Source organism: Octopus bimaculoides, chromosome 3 (genome assembly GCF_046866305.1).
Source record: "Octopus bimaculoides isolate indiv1 chromosome 3, ASM4686630v1, whole genome shotgun sequence".
NCBI lineage: Eukaryota > Metazoa > Mollusca > Cephalopoda > Octopoda > Octopodidae > Octopus > Octopus bimaculoides.
This window is the reverse complement of record NC_142930.1, coordinates 2,263,626-2,280,921: the sequence shown is the minus strand read 5'-3', so window position 1 is coordinate 2,280,921 and position 17,296 is coordinate 2,263,626.

The following is a 17,296-nucleotide window of genomic DNA, read 5'->3' as shown; positions in this document are numbered from 1 at the left end:
AAACCACAGGTAGGATTATATCATATAATATTTAACTTCCTCTTTTTTGCGTTTATGAATATTAGTGTTGCTCTGTATGTGATGCAGACGAGTGAATGATGAGATAACTGAATAAATACAAGCGTGATGATAAGCAAAATTATAATGGAAATGTACAGAAAATATAAAATGTATATAATGGGTAGCTAATAGCAAGTTTTAGAATCAGGGATGATAAGGTGGTGGTTGTAGTGGTGGGGATTAGGAGAAAAATGTTATGGGAACTAAATGATGGACGGGTGTAAACTAAGATAGTAGTACAATATATATGTATATGTAATTTATGTGTTCGTGTCTGTGTGTGTAAATGCATTGAAGTGTATTTGATAGTATATGTCAGTCATTACCTGTGGCAGTCTTTGTATGAGTGTTTAGATTCAGAAAGAGAGGACGGCTGTACTTGTCAGTTTATAGGGTGACGTGTGTGTGTGTGTGTGGGGGGGGGGGGTTGAAGCAAACACTCAGAGTTTGATACTTAGTTAATGTCACTGTCATTGTATCAACATTTTTAGCACTTTCATGGTTGTAGTTACGTCTACGTCTTATAGCTGCTTGCACGTTGGAATCTAAATATACTTGTGTGTGTACACACCACATATAAGTGCCTACACACACACACACACACACACACACACGTATATATTACACAAGATGAGATAACAAAGCCAAGGCATTGTCTGATATATACATGCTAATACAAGGCTCACATTAGACTCCTTACTAGTATCACTATCGAACCAAGAGTTTAACTACGGTCTGTCCATAGCATTTACTTAGAGTTACCTGCCACTCTTTGGGTCTTCTAGATACCAATACTTTTACTATATATATATATATATATATATATATATATATATATATATATATATATATATATATATATATATATATATATATATATATATATATATATATATATATATATATATATATATATATATATATATATATATATATATATATATATATATATATATATATATATATATATATATATATATATATATATATATAATAGGCACAGGAGTGGCTGTGTGGTAAATAGCTTGTTTACCAACCACATGGTTCCGGGTTCAGTCCCACTGCGTGGCACCTTGGGCAAGTGACTTCTACTATAGCCCCGGGCCGACCAAAGCCCTGTGAGTGGATTTGGTAGACAGAAAACTGAAAGAAGCCCGTCGTATATATATATATATATGTGTGTGTGTGTGTGTATGTGTGTGTGTGTGTATGAGTTTGTTCTCCCACCATCGCTTGACAACCAATGCTGGCGTGTTTACGTCCCCGTGACTTAGCGGTTCGGTTAAAGAGACCGATAGAATAAGTACTAGACTTACAAAGAATAAGTCCTGGGGTTGATTTGCTTGACTGAAGGCGGTACTCCAGCATGGCCGCAGTCAGAATGACTGAAACAAGTAAAAAAATAAAGAATGAAAGTAAGAATGCATGTTTGTGTTCGTAGCTACGACTGTATTCATACGTCACATAGCAACGGCACATATTTATTTTTAAAAAAAGCACAGTTATGCATTGACAGAAATGTCTTTTCTGTTATGTATGTATGCCTGTCTGTCTGTATGCCTGTATACGCGTTTGTTTTACACCTGAATCGTTTATGCTACGTCCCTCTCTGACTCATTACCAACATTTACGGCAATTATAGATTGCTAAGCACCCAGACTTTAATATGAAACGTTTTAGATTTGTTTGTCTATACAAATTTGAAGGTGACACTCCATGATGGCCTAAATCATTGACTGAGGCCAATAAAAGAAAATATGTATGTACGTGTGTGTGTGTGTGTGTGTGTGTGTATATATATATATATATATATATATATATATATATAGAGAGAGAGAGAGAGAGATATGAAGAATACATGCTATATGTGTGTGTATATATATATATATATATATATATATATATATATATATATATATATATATATATATATATATATATATATATATACATGCACAAACATATCCATACACATGCATGCATACACGCGCTCGCGCGCGCCAACATCTGTTCTGTATGTTTATGTATGTGTTCTCTTGCATCTTGTCTTCGTGGTGGTTTATTATGATTCATCTGAATTTGTACAATTTCCCGTTTATCTTTTTTACACTTCCTGCCTTTCTTGGTTATCTTGTAAAGAATTAATTTAACTTCCATCAATCCATTTCGTTTTGTACTTAGTTTTTGTTTGTAGTCTTTCTGTTTTGCATTGGTTGCTCGTTCGGCAAAATTCTAAATTTTAATTCTAAATTTTAATTCTAAATTTTAAATTTTAAATTCTAAATTTTAATTCTAATTTTCTGCTGACTAAAAAGCTGGCCATAGTTTGTCTGTTTTGTCTGAATATTAAATACCCTTTTGTAAATCTTGTTTTCTTCAGTTATCTCTCCCCAAAGCAGCTAGATGACTCTTGTAGGAACCAGTTTAATATGAAACACACTCCCTTGTTATCGGGTTTAGATAATCTAAACATATGGTAGCTCAATTATTCATAGTTATTTTTGTATTCGTGGTTCCTGAAAAACAAGATGGCGTCATAAACAGCCATTTTGGTGCCTAAACTTTCCCTATTCTTCAATGAAGATTTTTCTAAACTATTACCATAAATATTAATCTCTAAAATAAAGAAAAGTCGCATATTTTACATTTTTCTATGACTCAGTTTGAGCAGTTCCCTTCATCGTTTAAAGGGTTTCTGAGACAAGTGAGAGGAAGGACTAAGTTTATCTTCCAACCCGGACACAATCAGATTAACCCAACACTAACCCTGTGTTAGGAAATACTAAAGGAAACCAGTTGGGTCTGCTTCAAACAATGTCAGATTTCGTCCTGATGTGGTCAGCCTGGGTACGCTTTTGATCAGGTGTGAGAAGACATGGCACCTACCGAGTAAGAAACCTTGGTCGTGCCAAGTTCATTATGCAGAGTATATTCTCAAATCTCTCACGGGAAATGCTATTAGCATTGACTATTTGATTTAAGAGTCAATCGCCTGTCATCCATCACCATGGGGTGGACACAATGTTTTCCTCGGTAGTGGCAGTTGCAGGACGTCCAGACATCGGGTCATCTTCAAGAATCTCCCTTCCCCTCCCAGATTCAGCTGCCCATTTTTGCACCTTTGATAAGGCTGGAACATCATCTCCTAATGTAGCAATGATATCAACATCACTGTCCTTGGGTGGGTGGGGGAGGCTAAACCCGTTTTCTGCAGGTACTTGATAAGACCATGACTCCAAATTTTCAAGAGAAGTCGCTATTAGTCACTTTTGAATGAACAGTCAGACGTCAGATTTCACAGCTCTGGCATCACTACTCCATAATCAGCCTATGAACTTTTCAGCCCAGCCTGGTGTGTGTGTGTGTGTGTGTGTGTGTGTGTGTGTGTGTGTGTGTGTGTGTGTGTGTGTGTGTGTGTGTGTGCGTGCGTGTTCGTGTGTGTATATATAATATAAAATACGCACATACATACATCATATATACTTAATGGAAGCTGTCTGTTATTTGTCCAGTAATTGATGTCATTCGAAAATGCTTTGCGCCTGTGAAGGCAAAGTTTGCATGGCTATGTCGGATTCTATCATAGAAACAGATTTGATCTAACACATATTTCAGCCGTTTGGTCGACCTAAGTTATTGATCTTTCGTTTAAATATGCCAAGAAGTAAAGAACGGCAAGCGCGCGCGAAAACACACACACACACACTGACCGTTGAGGCAAAGGAAGCATGGACAATAAATTTAACAATGAGGCTGAGAACTACAACGATGTCTTCAAGATAAAATTGTTTTTCAATGATTTGAATAAAGCAAAAGATCGAAATGCTTTTGTGGAAGCGGTCCTTCAGAGTCAAAGTTGAGTACAAACAGATCTGCACACCAGAGTCCCAATTTGCAGAATGGCGTGGATAACCACCGTATTTCCAGTCGAATGTCACAGATTTTCATAAATGTTATAGACTTGTTTAATCGCATTTCCGGAACATATGGAAACTCGTGTGGAGGTGGCGGGGAAACATATGGATGAATCTAAATAAAACATGTTGTGAAGGAACAGAAACGAAATATTAATCGTGGATGAGATTGAGATGTCTTATGAACACACTCGGATATCAGATCATTGTTAAGAAAATCTTATCTCCCTTTAGCAAGCATTCTGTCAACAACTGTGTATTCTTTGTTGACGTATTGTACTTTACTGTCCATGCCACTGCTCTCGTAAATTTCTTAAATTACTGACTATATATATATATGTAGTCAGTAATTTAAGATATATATATATTGTCTGGGGAGAGTCATTCTCTTTTAGTGCCTTATTACTTAACACACTCACCGGTTCGATTTCAAATGAATGGAAGTCGAACCGGTCAGTTAAGTAATAAGGCACTAAAAGAAAATGACTCTCCCCAGACACAATAAAATATGCTCCAATACACGAATTCACACACCAAATACAAAAATCAAATATATATATATATATATATATATATATATATATATGTGTGTGTGTGTGTGTGTTTTCTGTACTCTGGTTATTATTATTTTCTTGTCTACGTTTTGTTTGCAATGTCCTGTACCCAGATATGCACTTATATATACAGGTAGACGTAGGTATGCACATACCTGTACGTATATATGCATATACTCATTTATTATTTTACATATATATATATATATATATATATATATATATATATATGTAAAATACAGAATGGGACAAGAGCACAAAACATCCAGACAGTTAGGTGATACAAGAAAGGGACAAAACATCCAGATGGATGATACAAGGAAAACAGGGACAGGTCATTCGGAATTTTCTCTCTTCAGTCGAGATCCAGATTATCTTTGCAATTTCGGTTGGTTATTCTCGATATTACTCCAATCTGGCCAGCCCCAAGGAAAAACTAAGCTAAGAGCATTAGATTCCTTGGAAGAAAGCAGCGAATGTATATAACTATGTTAAGTGTACATATGTCTGTGGAGAGCTGAGCCACTTGCACGTTAATTTCAAGAGCAGGCTGTTCCATTCATGGGACCTGGAATCCCCGTCGTCGTAACCGACGGAGAGCCTGCTGATGCGTATGAGGTGGATATGTATATATAAACCTGTTACCAGTCCAAATATGTTTGAGGCGTATTCAACTCGTAAGAAGGACATTCCCTGCATTTTGTCATGGAGAAAAATTCTCGCAGTCGACAAAAAAGGTGTAAACTTACCAAGTCAGTCGGGAGTGTCCCACAACCAGATCGATTGATGCATTTCGAGATGGTTATCTTCTCTGCACGGAAAGCTAGAAGGTGGGGGGAAGGTGTTCCGAACGGACAGCGAGACCAGGTTTCAATTATTATAGTTCAGTTTATGTGAGTGGGGGAGGGGGGTCTTATAATAAGGCTCTGATGAAGTTATATGTCACACTGACACTCCTCCCTGGGGCACAGTTCCTTGTAGCGGAAACAACAGTAAGTTACAGAAGATGATTGCGTAACTCTTGTTCTTTTGTGATTTCTCTCTAACGAGCATGCACGCACGCACGCACGCACGCACGCACACACACACACACACACACACACACACACACACACACACACACACACACACTCTCTCTCTCTCTCTCTCTCTCTCTCTTTCTTTCTCTCTCTCTCTCCCTCCTCTCTCTCTCCCTCTTTCACGCTCACACATACATGCAGACATACCTCAACTAAGCGCTTCCCGAACCCCCACCTTCTACTCTTTATCGCCCTCCATAACATGAACTGTTTTCATCGTTCCTTCATCTTCAAAATTACATCACACTGAAACATTTTATTCACGTTATCCATCTAAATAATAACCTCAAATCTCGAAATTAGCTGTATTAACTTCTTTTATTTGGCCAATCATCATCTTTTTGCTCTGGGAAACTACTCAGGCTTACTAACAACTGAAAATCTATGTTGTTTCAGCCAAGATGAGGTCAACACACACACACGCGCACACACACACACACACACACACACACACACACACACACACACACACACACACACACACACACACACACACACACACACACACACACACACACACACACACACACACACACACACACACACACACACACACACACACACACACACACACACACACACACACACACACAGAGGCTTTGATAAGTAAGCCGACATAGATATATGTTGTGTGAGTAGTGGTAAGTAATAGAACGTGGCTGAAACGTTTGATAGGTGAGGAACCATTTTGTCCATTCGGCTTGTTTGATTGCTTATAGACTGATAGCCACAAATACGCCACTCGATTCATACAGCCAGAACGGATCTGAAAAACTAATTTTGGCAGACGTTGATGATACAATTTCATAGCTGTATGCATTCTCACGAGATCAACAAATATACGTCGCTCTAAGTCAACTCTGTTGGAAAATACACCCTCAACAATATTGGAGTAAACTTAGTGAATAACGAATTGTGTTAAGAGAGTCGGCTGTTTAAAGTTCGGTGCAATATAATATAGTGAGTGCGCGCGCGCAGATACACAAACACACACATACATCATACACACACATATACAACATGCACATACAAACATAACTGTTTTTCTCTCTCTTGTGTGTGTGTGTGTGTGTGTGTGTAGACTCCAAGACAACTAATTCTGAAACCTGGTTTCGATTCCCAATCGAACCAATCATTTCACGTAACATACATCTCGTGACTGCCCATCCGCTCCATCGAACTCAACAATCTGTAAAATTATCGATGTTTGTAACTGCGATAGTAAAATATACGCCACTATGTAAACTGTCGGTGAATGAATTTCACGAAACGGTTTCGGTTCCTAGATAGCCCAATTCACTCCCTCTTGGAAAATCCTGCTTCCTGCCAACACTATTCCTTCACTTCCATAAATTCCAATTCATTATGTAGAGAAGAAATATTAGAACCAACAGCATACTCACGTTACGGACGATACATTATTTATCAGATCATTGTAATTTTCAAGATAATCACGGGACCATTATTGTCACAAAGTGTCGACTCACATAACACAAAAGTCGTCAGACAGTTGCGCATTTCAACAACAGCTTGATTATATCAAGTGTCCCATATTTCAAGCAGTACTTGATAGGAAGGATATAAATGTCTATATGCTGCATTCATTATTGTATGCGTAGGTTTTTAAAGAACAACGTTTAAAATTTTACTTTGGTTGTTTTTAAACAGATTTATGTAACTTTCAGTAGTTTTTCTGTGCTGAGGAGGTACAGTTTGCTTTATATATTTTCGTTTTCCGAGAGCTACCCCCTTTTAATGAGAACACCAATCAATAATATTTATAAACAGTTTGCCCATAACGATGCATGTGGTCTCATGAATTATCAGTTTCCCAGACATCAGCACGCAGATAATTCACTTGTTGATTTCTATAAACAAAAGCCTAAGATCCCCCCCCCCCGTCCAGTGGGGTTGTAACTTTGACAGAGGAGACATACAAAAAGGTTGAAACACGGCGGTGTCTCAATTTTTTCTTATATTAAGGAATCGTGTGTATTATGAATATGCATCGACCGAAGAGAGATGTTCTCTGATGACGAAAAGACAACAGCAATCGGCATACTCACGTTCGAATCTGTCAAGGTATTGAGAATGAATAGATCCCGCTATTGTTGCCCATAATGATCTTAATATAAAGAAAGCCCCGTCACATGAATCGATAAATCAAATAAAATCATTAATTGGGAACTTTCTTCAGTGCCTGGTGGTATTTCAGACACAATGTTTTTGTTAACATCACAGATAAATGGAGGAATAAATAAATTAACAAACAGCAGCCAACGAGATAAAGAATAGGAAAAAAATATCAATATCAATTTATACACACTCACGCGCGCGCACACACACACACACACACACACGCACACACACACACACACATGGATATACATATGTATACACATACACATATAAGCACATGCACGTACGTACACACACATCTGCACGCATACGTGTATGTATGTATATGTGTGTATATATATATATATATATATATAGACATACGTTCATGTATGTTTATATGTGTGCGTCTATATAAGTGTTTGCAACGGATTTGCTGTACCTGCAAAAATTGGCAACAAACCAGGTTATAATTGAACAATATGGCTATTATATTCATGACAGCTATGGAAAATATTAATAATTTAAACTGCTCTTCGTGGCAACCACACAAACATAATACATTCTACTGCATTATCATAAATAAGAAATAAGCTGCACCCCCACCCGTCCACCCATCCAACCCGTCTCTCTATCTTTATTACAACCCATTAATATAAAACATACTACTCGACTATAGAAAAACTATGGCCAATGTAGAAAGTTTCTGGAAAACCGTTACCAAAACTCTGAGTGGTTTTGTCTTGAAACTCTCTCTCTCTCTCTCTCTCTCTCTCTCTCTCTCTCTCCTTTCACTCACATCGTTATTTGCTACGTTTTTTATAGATGTTAGAAGAATATTCATAAATGTCTGGAAATAGCCATAAAATTCGTGATAAATTGTTTTACCCATAATTTGTCGTGCATTTTTCATTAAAATATAATATTATAAATGCGAAATTCGAATTAGGTTTGTCAAGTTTCGAATGGAATGAATTAAGGAAGAATATTAATTGAACGCTCTTCTTTAAAAGCAAATAGCTTCTCTCTGTCTCTCTGTCTGTCTGTCTCTCTCTCTCTCGCTTTCTCTCTCTCACTCTCTTTCTCTCTTGTTCTTCCTCTTTTCCTCTCCCTTTATCTCTCTCTCTGTGACGTAATCAAACCCTGATTATGACACCAGTTGTTCGTTAAATAATTCATATCTAAGACATCATACTCTATTCATAATCGTAACGACGGAGCATCAGTGGATTTCGCATCCTGTTAAGAATTGCAAACAAATCTCCCTTCAAGCCAAAAGCCTGTCGATTGAAAAGGAAAGAAAAAAGGTACACTGGATAATGTAGTCCGTGGTACACTATTCCTGAAAATGGGACAAGATACTCATAGCCTAACTCTTTTCATCATAGGTCTGGTGGAGGAGAGTTGAGACAAGGTTAAACACCAACATCATTATCACCACCACTAACAACAACAGCAATAAACAACAGCATCACCACTGTCACCATCATCATTAACATCATCGTCACCCCACTCACCATCATCGTCATCATCATCATCATCATCATCATCATCATCATCAACAACGATATCATTTAAAAAAATACTTGTTATATACTGAAAGAATATTAAAACAATGCTGACCCTGGCGTGGATTGAACTTCCGCACCACGAAACACCGAGCAAGAAACCAGAAAGTCACTTGACTGATTTTCAACTTTCTCAATTGCTTCCATAACATTATGAATTATTTATTCTAACATAGACGTGGCTTTGGTTGTGTTCTGATCGTCGGATCTTGTCCCAACTGTTAGATAAGTCATTTAAAACGGGTCTTTCTTTGGTCCCCATATAAGCCCTAACCCCAAAGAGTTGGATTCATCTTTTGTGAATCCCTGAAATATCTTAGTTTCACGCAACGAATCGCCTTTAATGTCCTTTGTATTTTCACAGGAATGGAGATCGCGGCAATAATTTCATTGACCATTTATCGATTCCTTTGATACGTTCTTGGTCGAGCACAAAATCGCCATCTTCACCGTTCTTTTACAATTTTATTACCAGCTTAATTAACCGGACAATAGCTAAGAATTTCGCTTCCCAATCAGGCGATTTCGAGTTCAATCCCGCAACGTGACATCTTGGACAAGTGCCTTCTATTGTAACTCCAACCCTATCAAAGTCTTGTGGAATGGATTTGGTGGGCGGAAACTGAAAGAAGCTTCTCATGTGTTTGTGTCTCCTTTTCTTGACGATAGATAAAAACAAGTGTGACCGCCAAACAAGTAGGGTCCTTCGTTTCTCGTCTTTCGGGAGAACGTGTCCAGCTGTGAGGAAGCGTTACTTAGGAAATAGGTAAGGGTTTGCCTCAACGATTTCCATTTGACCCACGCAAGCATGGGAAAGTGGACGTTAAACCAATGATGATGATGATGATGATGATGGAATATTCAGGTCTCGTCTGAGTTACGGCAGTCCTTTTGTGACAGATTCCCTGCTTATATGTCAAGAATCGATGTACGCCCAGCTCATTCAATGGAGTAAAGCCTTAAAGAGAAAAGGAACAGGACTGCTCTCGGGATTCTGAAGGTGGGTTGGGTCCTTTGAAAATCCAAGGAAACTGTAAAGTTGCTCATCTTTTTTATGGAGGAGGGTGCTGGGCAAAGCGTAACGAGTTCTTTCTTCATTTTCTGTTACCGGACCAATGTACCGGCTGAAACCACTTTTCAAAAGCCCTGGAGTTGCAATTCCAAAATATGTTTAGTAATTGCTATAAAATGCCACGAATTAAGGCCATGTTTAAAAGTGTTTTGATTTGTATGTTTTCTTTTGTATAGTTTTGTTATTTTTTGTTTTTCTTTTCTACTGTTATTACAACTACTTCTGTATATTTAAAAATAAAAAAAATGTGACACAAAATACAATAAAATAGATTGAGAGAGTTAAGATGGGTGTTAACATTTAGATGATATGCAATATTCGTGGAATTAAAACTGCGTAGTAATCAAGCGCTAAGCAATATGTTCGGTGGCGGGGCAAAACTGGATGGCAATATGTGAAAAGACATTTGAAATATTTATAAATAGAAAAAAAAGTCAAAGTAAACGAAAGGAGAAGAATAAACATGAAATATTAATATCTGTATAAAGGCATGAAAATATATTGTAAAATGTGAACAAAGAAAAACATTAACAACGAAATGGAGTCACGATTATAATTATAATTAGACAAATTATAATTAGACAAAGCGACAGCGCCTCTGTAAGAGTTTTTTTTTCTATATAAAGGGGTATAAAATTACACCATAGAAGTGACTAGTTTTCTTTGCTCTCCTTTGGGGCTCTTTACCCTAAAAAATGTTTCTAATATTGAGAAGTTTATATTTTTACTTTTTATATTTTAACCGAGGAAGTTTCATTGGGAAGAGTTTCTCGTGTATCTCACAAGTTAGCAGCAAAGCATCAGAACATGAAGTGAAGCTGGAGTGGTATTTTCTTTTATTTCACAGAATTGTGGATAATAAAAGAACTCCTCGATACGCAGTGTCTAAAAATAAGGAATTTTGGATTTGTCAATTTTAACGACGAGCATAAAATCACATTGCCCCCTATCAAATACACCCTCACTCCGTTAAGGGTTTTTTTTGTCTATGTCTTGCAAGTTACTTGATGACCTCACTAGTGCCAGTATCACAAAGAAAAGCACTTAGTACGCACGGCAAAATGGTTACCATTTGGAAGGGCATCAAGCCATAGAATCCACGCCAAAGCTGATATTGGAGCTCGTCTCAGTCCTGCAGCTCGCCGGATCCAGTAAAGAAAGAACGGTTTGGAAGGAGGAAGAAAGTATTGAAGGCGATGCAGTGCGCTGCAAAGTATTCATTTGGCTGGACGAGAAGGTTTTCACTGTGGAGGGTGTGGAGGCCAAGTACCAAAACGATAGGATTTATATACCACTTCATGGAAAAACATCTCGAAGGTGATAGAACACATTTCAGGCGACAGAAACCAACTGGTGCCATAGGTGGGGCTGTTGTTGCTTCTGATGGCTTGAAATTGCTCTTGGTGTTCATTGAAGAAGGCGTGAAAGTGAATAGCAGAGTTTACCAGCAAATGTTGGAGAGAGGTGTGCTGCCCTGATTGTCAACCACGTTTCAAAGTCTTCCCTCAAGAACTGGTGCAAGAGACATTTCTGTGGATTTTTTTCACAAGGCCATTTGGTCTCCACCAAGCCCTGATACTAATCGTATGGATTTTGCGATGTTGTCCCGTATTGGAGACCGATGTTTTCCGTATCTCATACTCAAGTGGGGCTGACCTGAAAGAAGCTCCTGAACGAAGAGGTTTATGAAGAAGTCATGAGCTGCAGCTGAGAAAAGTTTAAGAGCCATGGTGAAAGCAAAGGGCGGCCATTTTGAATTGTAAATATATGTGAAATATTATCAGAATATACAAAAATCGACTTGGCAGAAACGGCCCTTATTGTTTCTCCCCTCCCACCACTCTCTCTATACTGCAATGGTTCCTTATGCCCTTTCAGTGTTCTCCACCTCCACCTCCACCCACATAAAATGAGAGACCAAACACTTCGCCTGTATTCAACCCCTTAAAAAAACTGCATCATTCTGGAATTGCTCGCATCTTCTGAACAAGCTTCAAACAGAACATCAACCGCATTGACTTTACTAAAAGGGAGTCTTCTAAGTGATCACTAGAACTGTTAGAAATAACAGGCAAATCTCCCTCGAACCACTCTCTAGCGTCTTAAGCAAGGATGGTTATGTATGATAATGTAGTTGTAGATAAATCGGAAAATAAGACAGGTAGTCATGGTTGGAAGACTTAATTTTAGGGTTGTTTGAACTGGAGTGAAACATCGCCAATTTAGGGCTGGGAGTTTTCAGATATTAGCTACGCAGGTTTTTATTTTAAAAGATTTATTTATGATTAGAATAACGTTTGATAACAGAAGTCGAAGTCGACTCTTCTAGGATTTGAGAATTCTGCCGAGTCTAAAGCATTTTAACGGGACTCGACCATTTCTAAATCGTAATCTTCGTTTAATAGAATGAAAAATGATTTCATACAGCGGAAGACTCCCAGATCTGAAAGGGTGAAGGGGCTGTAGTCAATGAAATCTACGACAGTATATAACTGGTACCTATTCTGTCAATACAAGATGGATGAAGGTTAAAGCGTTTCGACGCAGCATCATTTCTTGCAGCCAACCGCTGCGTTTAGAAGACTAACGCCAAGGATGCAACCTTAATGGAAAGAAAGGGAAATAAATCGAACGTAACTGGATTTGCGTTTGGAGTAAAGGGGAGAAGGAGGAGGAGAGAGAGTGAAAATGTGAAAGAGAAAGGACCTCCTGTGTTGTTATGCCGGATTTATGATATAAAAGGGACGAAGGAGGAAGTGAATGGATAAGTTTGCGGTTTCTGAGCAGTATCAGGGGTGGGGTGGGGGTGGGGGTTAACTGTCGAATACGAGTAAAGAAGAAGGAATAGTAAATGGTAGCTGAGTTGGTGCATGAGTTGGCTTGTGTGGTTTTGTGTGAAGGCACAACAGCATGTGTGTGTGGGTGAATGAACGGGAGGGCTGAGCAGTATGTGTGTGTATGTGTTTGCGTGAGAGTTGGGGGGAGGGGTGGGATTGTTAGAAGACGAGAAAGAATTATTGGGAATATAAACAGTTGTTGAGACTAGGGAGATGTCGTGCCCAGCCAAGTGAAATGGGGGTTTAAATGTTTAAATGGGTCCAGGGATGTTACAACATACATCAAGTAGATTATTCTTTGAAGTATTTTTTCTTGCGTCCACCCGCTTCGCCTATATAATAAGGGGGCCTGTACCCGAAATGATGATAATTTCGTTTTGCTTATGGCAAATACAAATATTTTTACATTACATTTATTTTCTTTCCTTTGGGTTACTTTTTTCCAACGAAATTCCACAACGGGAATTCTGCATTCTGGATGTTAGCTCCAAGGAAAATATTTAACAGCTGCTAAGCTTGAGTTAATGATTAACGTTCAAATGAATTTTATGAACACTTGAAAACTGTCATGTTTCAATTAAATTCATCAAATTTATGAAGTTTCTGTTTTATGCCTGCAACTAGAAACCCACTTCGATAATATTTTATAGATTCGAAGTGTTCACTTGAAGTAATCTTAAGTTTCCTAACTTCACTACATAGAACGCAATTGTTTGTACATTTTTCTCTTCAAAACAAAATGCAAATATTTAAATCCGACAATTTGTGAGATATCAGTTTTGTAATAGTTTATCAAAGCACAGTGATGTAACAAACTGCTGACATATTCTGTTGATATTAGACAAGAAATTTATATCGTTTAGACGTTGAATTCAACAAACAATAAACCAGATTCTAGAAATAGTTCACGGTCATTTTTACATGCAATTATTTTTTTATTTATATATTTAATTTTCTCAATCATTAACATTGTGTTTTAACTATCTTCTTAAATTTCCTGTGAAAATATCGAGGTCATACGACTAGACATAAACTTAATTTCTGCACCGATTGGCGCGATCTTGTATAACGCTGGTATTTATTTTATTGACTTCGGAGAAAGAAAAAAGTAAACAATAAAGTCGACTCTGGCACCTCAGAATTTAAAGAGACAAAACCCTGAGTTCTTCAGTGCTTCATTTTATAAAATAATCGAGGAATGATAATTCAATAATTCAAATATAAAGTACGACGACCACTCCCCCCACCCTTCGAGATTCATTCTTTTCATTATACGTTTCAACAACAGACGCAAGTTGTGCACCGAGGTGCAAACGATGATGGTAACTAGAATAAAGGGTGAGCCATAATCTCCACGAAGACACCGTTAATACCTGCCTAACTTTTGCTAGCACCACGCCATTGGCTTACTAAAACAAGGTTTTACTGTCGTACTCCGTATAACTAGTTTTACTGACATGTATGGGACAACACCAATAACACCACCACCACCACCTCTAACAACAACAACAACAACAACAACACCTCCTCAACCAATTTCTTCAACTGTTTCATTACATTTTGTTTTGAGTATCGCTTTCGCTCTCCATATTAGGTTCTTGTCTGCTGGCTACATTCTTATAATCCAACAACATGGCCTTCACTCAACAAGACATTCCAACCTGACTGACGAGTTTGAAAGTAAAAAATGGCGCTAAATGCAGTCTATTATCGCTGCTTTGTTCCTTTTGCTGTTTGTTGCTGTTGCTTCTGATAGCAATCTTGTAAAAAAAGGAAGAAAAGAAAAGAAAAAAGAAAACAGCCAACCCTGATAGCGAGGCTAGAGTTACAGATTCTTCTTCTTCTCTTTTACTGTCTTTCGCTTTCTTGTTGCTTTCTCTTTTTTTCTTTCACTCTCCCCTATTTATCTATGTATCTGTTTATCTCTTCCTTCCATTCGTTCCTTCTTTCTCCATTTTTTTGCCACCACCACCACCACCACCACCACCACCACCAACACCATCATACTATAATGAGGATTACAATCATAATCATCACCCAACTCACCTGCACCGTCAGCAACAACAGCAGCAGCAGCACCAGCACCAGCACCAGCACCACCGCCACCATCATCAGAAACCTTGATGATTTCGCGTGCGAGTAGACGGGGGCGTCTGCTCTGGTGCGAGTGAATGTGGTGTGGTATGTTGTATGATGATAGTTGTTGAGGTGAATCTTTCTGGCAGAAGGGTGGTGCTGATAAACAAGAGATCTTTCTCGCCCTCAGCAAGTGGTCGTTGAAACAATAAATCACTGTACGATCTTTCACAAGAGTTCACGCCCTACAACCTAAATCTTTCTGGCAAGGTATCTCGTTGTTCCTCTATATTTAACTACTACATTATGTTTAGAGCTTTAAGTACTCTATACTTACATATATTACATACTCCAAGGCTAAGTTTGAATTTGAAATCTTTATTTCTACCACCGACACACTTTTTTCTCCAGGCCCAATCTTAGAAACCCTATGACTGGCAGAAAATATTTTGTTTTCGAACCCATCCAAAAATTAAGTGTTTTCAAGCACCGAAATCGTACTGACTCTGAATAAAAATGCGGCTGATGAAATAGATTTATCCATGTCCGTCTTTTTGTCCTTTTCGTTTATTAACGTATACGTCTTACACTGTTGTTTTGATACTTATTTGCAAATCTGGATTACATAGAGGCGAGCAGAAGACCAAGCGATTAAAATATAACAAATAATTAAATAAAGAAAATGGTATCAAATGTTCAAAGGATATTTACTATCATAACATCAATTAATTTCAGAATTATTGATAATTAATGAACAAGTTCATTTGCAAACGGCATATAATTACCATTTTATTGATTTGCTTTGATGTAATTATGAAAAAAAAAAAAAAAAGATAAAAGTCAAGCAGACATTTTTGTTATGTAGTAGGAACCTCTACATTGTCATTCTGTTAGAAATAGCAGCTCAATCTTCCTTAAACCTTATCGTCTTAAAAAGATGTACATATTGGATAATGTATAATTATGATAATAAATAAAACGGTTATTTATTGCTGGAAAGTGTGATCAAAGAGGTCTGCTCGACCTGGTGTTGACCTGGTGTTAAACAGTAACATACAGTACGTTGAGACCCTAAACTCATCATGTCGTAAGGGCGTCACTTGAAGATGTTGTCGAGACCAATATATTTGAACTTAGCATCGCATCTTGGAGAAACAATGGTCAGTGATATTGTATTAACGCTTCTCAAAGCGGTCAGCTATCTTGTTCCACCCCAATGCTGCCTTTACACATAAGATGGACAGAATAAACGAGAATAACGTACAAAGTTTTGCGCCGATGATGGGATCCGAAACACCAGCCTATTATGTAAATATTCAATTTTCTATGTGAGCACAAGGTCACACAAAGGATAGAAAAAGGGCTGCATGACATTTAGGCTTTTTCTCAGGATTATTTGCAGCTTAAATGATGTAAATCAACTTCTAGAAAAAAATCGAAACTGGACTCAGAAATGGCGTTTGTGGAACCTACGTCTTTAATAACCGTTTCTCGCACAGTCACATATTGTATGGAAGAGTTTGTAGTATGGTCCCTAAAAGGTTTGAAGATCAGTATATATCATAGGTGTAAAGATCCATGGGTGATTCTAAGGATTTGTTTGACTGCTGTGCTATGTATTCAAGCAGAGCCAAGAAAACGACAACAGTAACAACATCAACATATACGGAGGAAACATATGTCGTGACCTTAAAACCTTTAACTTTTGTATTTTGTTTAAAAGTTCACAGAAATTCTTAACTTGGGTTGGTTTGAAGGAAGAGACTATGCCTGTGGCGTTTGCTGCCTCCCTGGGACCATTGAGTTCGGTGCCGTTAACGTCTGTATGTCAATGGCTACTGGAATACAATGCACAGAGAGGGAATTATAGAGGAGCGAACATTCTAGGGAGGAAGGACGAGGGAGTAAAAAGGTTAGTGCTGGCTTGGGTGGTGGTGGTGGGGAGAACAGAAATATGGATGGAAAAAGAAAAGGAGACGAATGAATGATTGGAGTAGGGTGGAAGCGACAAAGGGACC